This window comes from Amblyomma maculatum, unplaced genomic scaffold (assembly GCF_055883805.1).
Source record: "Amblyomma maculatum isolate TAMU_Amacu unplaced genomic scaffold, ASM5588380v1 scaffold_18, whole genome shotgun sequence".
Classification (NCBI taxonomy): domain Eukaryota; kingdom Metazoa; phylum Arthropoda; class Arachnida; order Ixodida; family Ixodidae; genus Amblyomma; species Amblyomma maculatum.
Genome location: NW_028146743.1, coordinates 7,890,398 through 7,896,972, shown reverse-complemented (window position 1 = coordinate 7,896,972; position 6,575 = coordinate 7,890,398). Strand labels below are relative to the sequence as shown.

The following is a 6,575-nucleotide window of genomic DNA, read 5'->3' as shown; positions in this document are numbered from 1 at the left end:
TTAAAAGCAAGAAATCTGTAAAGAACAAAATTACGAATCTGGTAAATGATTTATCGAACCTCGCGTGCATAGCCACGTAAAATGCACATATCAAGCTACACGACGAAGATCGCTACCAGAAATTTCCAAGCATTGCATCATTTCCCGATGTTTGTCTGGTGTTAACAGCTGCATGGACAGCCGACTACGGGTTTCATTCGATAAAAATTCTGATATGCCGGCAGCAACAACACAAGAGCTACCCAGATGTCCATAGTGTGCGTTAGGAGCATTGAAAACAAATGCACGGGTGGAATGCATTTTTTTCAGAAACAGAGAGGACGGAATTATTGGCGCGCCACTGCAGTATCAAGCTGTTTAGGAACCACTTTTTTTTACTGCCTTTTTATAAAAGCGCAATCCCTTGCTGCGCGTGCGCAATGGGGATTTTTCGTCGCAGATGACAGTCCTCGACACACAAGTTTCTGGTTTTCCAGCTATTAGTCGGTTCACGTTTTTTCCTGCCGTCTTAACAAAACTGGTCCCGTACATATTTCGCGCGAACGCTCGTATTTAACACACTAGCCTACTCTCTCGCTGTTCAGATTTCAACCGGCCAACACATATCGCCTAAAAGAAATTGTACACTAGTGAAGCTGTAAAATACACTCCAACACGTAAAACTCAACGAGAAACCACGCAAAACTAACCACTAGGCAAACCAAGCAAAAAGCGTCAGGCGTGGGTTCGCTTTTACCTAACTGCGCACCAACCGGCGAGCCCTTGCTGCACCATACGCGAGCACATAGGCCTTCCCTTCACAACTGCCTCAGCCAGAGGGCTGAGCTAAACAGCTTGAATTGCAGCGTAGTTTGCAAACAGAAACCAGTTCTCACATTGCCTTTGCTGGAAGCCGCCGGGGTTTCACGAACTGGCAGACCCATGACGTGCGCACAAGCGCCTGCTCATGAGCTGTGCAATTGAAGAAACCGGCCGGCGCGGTCAGCTTAAACTGCTTGAAATGTAGCGTTTTTCCGCAAAATAACGTTCCTCACCTTGTCTCCTCATGACAAACTGCAGTAGTTGCGCTTCTAAAGACAAGAAAACCGTAAAAGTACGCAGTACGTCTTCATCTCACCTTGTCTCCGCCTGAGAAACTGCAGTAGTTGCGCTTCTAAAGCCAAGAAAGCCGTAAAAGTACGCAGTCCGTCCTCATGAACAAACAAATCAGCCCGCGTAGACGACCTCGCACTTCTGGAGTCTGCTTTGGTCTGCGCCGGCAGGACCCGCGCGCGCGGGACAAATGTTCTACTTCCGCCATGATTGGTGGCGCAATCTATTTGGAGGAGCTGAACTAACGTTATCATGTCATGCGTCATTTTCTGGGGCCGGATTTCGTCGAGTGTCCGCTCTTTACCATAATCCTTTTTCTATGGCGCCCGCCGCAACAACGCTATACCTAGACTGACTCAAGGCCGGAGGGCTGCCTGCGTGACGTAGGCCAGACGGGGCCGCCCTCCGGCGCAAGGGAAGGAGCGCTTCAGCACAATCTGTATAATAGAGCGCTCAGCTGACTTTTTTTTTTCTTCGGCTACGCGTGCAGTATTCTAAAATCAGGCATTGAAACACAGCAGAGAGTCATGTGGTTTCTACACGCATCGGGGTTTTAATCATTTATTTGTCTCAGAGTTTGCAGCTTCCGCTTCTTACAATTGTTGTCCGGGTCTGACACCTTGTCATTCAATCGTCGGCAGACAGTTTTGAAGAGAATGTTGTGCGGCACCACAGCATATATTTCAGCCCTATCTCACTCGTGTATCCCTGTTCACAGACGTCGAAGTCTGAAGGCTCGTCATCGCTGAGCAGTTGGAGTGTGAGTTCCGTAGCCACTTGGCGCTGGTTTTGGACCTTTAGAAATTCTGCTCGCTTGGAAAACTATTCCACCACAACGTAATTGTGAGCCACAGCATTCACAGCGGTCATTGCCGGGTAAACCAGCCCTCCCCTGTCAATTTGTTGGCAAGACAGTATATGTGATTGTCAGATGAAACTGCGACAGGCTTGTCAATTGTCAAGAGCTCTTTGCATTTGTCCCATTTCAACCTCTTCAGAAGATGTGCACCGAGTAACCAACCACATATGCAATGACTAGAATGGCATCCTTTAGTCTTGGCAGCGCCTGTTCGGTAACAACAATTTTGAATTTTCCGCTTGGCACCTCTGCTTGCATTTGAAGCTCTTCCCAATTTCGATTTTTCTCGTTGTCGATTGCAGATACCGCGCTCATTTGTGGAAGTGTGCGTTGTAGTCGCAACGTCCTCTCAAATTCATAGATTTGACAAATGATATTGAGAACCCGCCAGTCGTCGGTAACGTCGAAAGCGGTCATAAGGTCGGTCTGAAACTTCCGAAGAAGCACAAAGGACATATTGAGCTCTTCAAAGCAGTACCTTGCAATCTCAATAGATATTTTAGTCGTCTAGATCAAAGCGCCATGAGTTCCATCAGACAGCTTACAGGCGTTCGCTCTCCTTTCCTTCCATTGCTGCAACCAGTCAAAGAAATCGCTCAAAAAGGAAAGCCTCGAGTCGAATGGAGAAGTGTAGACGGGTTTTTGATTTTCATCCCTTAGTCTCAGTCGTTTGTAAGGAGTGTGGACGTTGACAACTTTCCACCATTTTACTATTATATCTATGAAACTGGCGGTTTTTTTTTCGTGAGGTTTTAGGTTGTGCTTGACTCCAATCACTCGAAGTGCGTTCGATGCGGAATCCCTGAATACCTCCAAAGCAAGTTTAACATTCTGTTTCTCAATGTCTGTTGGAGAAACAGCTTTCCTGGACAGAGTGTAGCCGTACCGGAGTAACTGCTCACTGTCTAAATTATATTTGTCTTTGATGGTCTTGAAAAACGCATAATGCATGCGCCGCTCCACCGTTGTGCTTGGTTCAAACTCTGGAAACCAGCCACACTGGTCGTTTTGTTTTAACAAGTTATTGCGCACGCACTTCAGTAAGTGCACTATATCAATGACAAAGAAGAATGGCCGGTGGGGATCTGATGGGTGCGCAAATACGAAATCATTTACCTTTGCGTGCGGCTTTTTTGAGTGCGGCTTTGACAGTACTTAGAATCTTGAGAGTACTTAGAATGCATCATCGTGCTTCGATTTACAGCGTTCTTGTCAGTTGCAACACACATGACTTTGTATCCAATTTTTTCTAAGCCGCGAATGATGCCTTTCAAAACCTTGTGCAGAAATTCCCCATTATCCTTGTGCACGGGTACAATGTGTGCTACCTCCTTCAACTTGCACATGAGGCTGTGCACCATAAATACAAATGCACTGTTTGCTGATTTTGCTTTGTTCAACGATATGCCAGCGATGTTGCCTCCCTGGTAGTCAAAAGAGGGTTTTAGGAGAATTTCATCCACCATCAAAGTCGCGTAGAGTTGGTGCTCATTCAATTCGGATATCGTCTTGGTCATGTAGCGGAGGAATGTACCATCTTGCTGCTCTCACTGGGGGTTCACCCCGAGTGATAAACATATTGATCGAATGGTCCTTGGGTGTGGCATGATGATGCTCCCGTGACTTCGCATCTTCTTGTATGCATGAGGCGATGCAGCCTTAAACCATGATGTCTACAGAGTAGCGCCGTCGTTCTCTTTTTGTTGAAATTAGCCACACTTGCTCGGTCAGCAGTTGAATGGTCGGTGAGTTGTCTTCTTGCACTGCGGATATTTCGCTCAGAATTAAGAGAAGCGCTCGCAGATGTCCATGTCTGAGCTTTCAGAACTTGAACTCACGGCACTGTCAAAATCCACGACTCCCTCAAGTAAATCCAGCAGCCGTCGTTTACTGTCGACCAATGACGGGACTAGCACTTTGGACCAGAGCCGCTTCACTGGTGCTTTTACAGAGTTAGGTAGGTTTTTATAACAACAGGTCATTTAATCTAAGGAGCCTCATTGTTACAAATGTGAGCCAAAATGGCGTGTTCATTGCATTCGATGACATGCCAAATTGTCAGCTGCTTGCCTCGAACGAAGTTTGCTAAATCTTTCAAACCGCAAAACTTGTCTGCTTTGTTCGCATTCTGGGCAGTGGTAACTGACTTCGCGAGCATTTTCTCAAGGCCAGCGTCGTCTAGGCGCATTCGCTTGCTCTCTGAGTCCTCTCGTATAGTCCCTTCTCTGGACCGGTAGCTTGGGCAATCGGGGAATACCGTCGGTGCGGCCTCAGGTCGAAGCCGCATACGCGAGAGCTACGCGGTCACTGTGCGGACGGTGGCTTGGTCAATATAGCTTGCTTCTCGAACGATATCTTCGGCTTTAAAGTGACGTTCGCAGACCTAATCAAAACAAATATATTCTATCATAAGTACGGTTATTTCACATCGCGAGCTATGCGTGACGCATTTATCATTTACGTGCCACAAAAAAGTTGTAAGCAAGCTTGCAACCCCAAGTGTAGAAGCAACTTGCTGGGAAAATTATAAGCAGCAAAAATGTCTCACCCCGAAGTTTACTGACACGACCAGGTTTTCGTATAGAAGCTTTTCGTGCTTCGTCGGCTTTAGGCAATGAGAAGACATGCACTTTGGGGCCTGTCTTGCAATTGCCATTGCACCGCGGCACACAACACTTTCCAGGCGTTTCGTAGTTGGTTCTAATTTTGCACAGCCCTGTTCGGCACACATATAACACTCGATAAACACCGATGTCATGCCGTTGCCGGTTCACGCACCGAAATAAAGATTCGAGCAAAAGACCACGTTTTTTAGCTACCACGTGCGCGTCCAAGCATGCCACTGCAGTCGCCGCCGCGCCGAAGACGACGGCCCCACAACGATGACGTATGGTCACGTGGCCATGGGAGCTCCCCGGCCTGGAAGAATTTCCTCTAGGTGGCATTGGCAGTAGCCGGAAAACACGAGGGGGAGGGGGGGGGAGAAGGTACACGCAGCGGCAGGGACGCGCGCTGCCCCGGCTGCGGAGCTGGTTACGAGGGACAACGGTGACGGCGACGACGACGCGAAACGTTGGAACGGGCGCCAAAGAGCTGCGCTCTAAGACGTTAATGCAACAGTATCAAAAGGAGCGTTGCTGCCAGAGATTTCTATCACTGCAGCCTGACGTGCTCGTCGTCAATGTTTTGTGTCTCTTGCACCTTCTTCCTAATTATTGTGGATTGTTTGGTGTTGTGGAAACGGCCCAATGACTTTGGGTTGCTTATGCACTGTTGTAAGCGCAGTCGGCTTTGATATAGTGCTTTATAGCTTTGATTGTGGATACAATGCAGTTTGGTATTGTAGCGAGAGCTACACTGGGCTGCCAGTCGAGCATTTCTTGGTGACCAGGAGAGGCCAGCTGTGCGCATGCGACGTTAATATGGGAATCGGAGAGGAGCAGTATGTGCGCCGTGCGCTTCACCGCCGCCACGAGCCCGCTCCATCGTCGGAACCACGCGGGACGCCACGCGGATCAGCAGTTGGGCTCATGTGCTGATAGTATGGTAACCAGAGAGACCCCACGGGCAACGTTATTACCCACGGGTGCACTGCGCCTTTCGTTCGGCCTCGCTGTACGCCCCTCTATCACCCGAACCGCGCGTCGTACGTGTACACGTGCATACCATGCATATACTTGGTTTCGGAGCTGTGTGCGAGTGGGTAATTTCAGGAGGAAACAGGTGTCGCTTAGTGTACGGAAGAAAAGTTTGACTTCAATTTAGCTGCGGAAGCTCCCGTCGAAACTGCGCAATGGGGAATTAGACCTTGTATACCAAAGAGATTCTACCAAATAGAATGTACAGACAAAACTGAGTCCGCTGCATGCTACTTCATATTGCCCCAGGTAGTCTTCGTCTTTGTCAAGCAAAATGAATAAAACTTGTGTATATACCAATATCGTTTCATTGCTAAACATACAGTGACCACAACATGCTCAGCCAGGGAAACGTACCTCTCGCTACGTATATCATGGTATAGCTGAGCTAAGACTGCCAATGTTTCCGAGATATCTAGACACGTCTGCACACAACCAACAACGGCTGCTAACTGTCGACTAGCTGGTCACCGCCCTCGGCCATGTTACATGACCTGTGCGTCTACCAACTGCCGCCTTCCAGAGCACCTGCCAATTTGACCACTTCAAGCGGTCAAGTGACGACGCTCTCCCCTTCGTCCAATCAGTGCTCGATCACCTCAGACAACATGATAATGTCATTAATTTCTCGACCAATCAGAGAATTTTCCGCAGCCGCCGGATGCCATCTGGATTTTCTGCTCATTTTGATTATAGTGCTATCGCATGGATACGAATGGAATGGTTATATGGTCAACAGGGTCATAGGGTTGCAAACGAAACGTTTGCATCCTGAGAGACTGGTGACGCATCTGGAGTTGCTGTTTAGACGGACGTAATGCTAGTATTATTAAATTATTCGAACGAAGGCTCGGTCCGTCACAGACGACTCCTGTTACCCAGGCGACAGTTATTAGGAGACAACAGCGAAAGACCGCGAAGAGTGCATACACGCAAAAAAAAAAGCAAATTTGGCAAGAAAACGAAAAGTCCAGAGCAGGAATTGG

The 6,575-nt window shown here is 48.1% G+C and overlaps 2 pseudogenes; both read right to left on the bottom strand.

Moving 5' to 3' along the window:
- Positions 1-1,719: 1,719 nt before the first annotated feature.
- Positions 1,720-2,902, bottom strand: LOC146171830 (uncharacterized; annotated as a pseudogene).
- Positions 2,903-3,063: 161 nt separating this feature from the next.
- Positions 3,064-5,965, bottom strand: LOC146171829 (uncharacterized; annotated as a pseudogene).
- Positions 5,966-6,575: the final 610 nt, after the last annotated feature.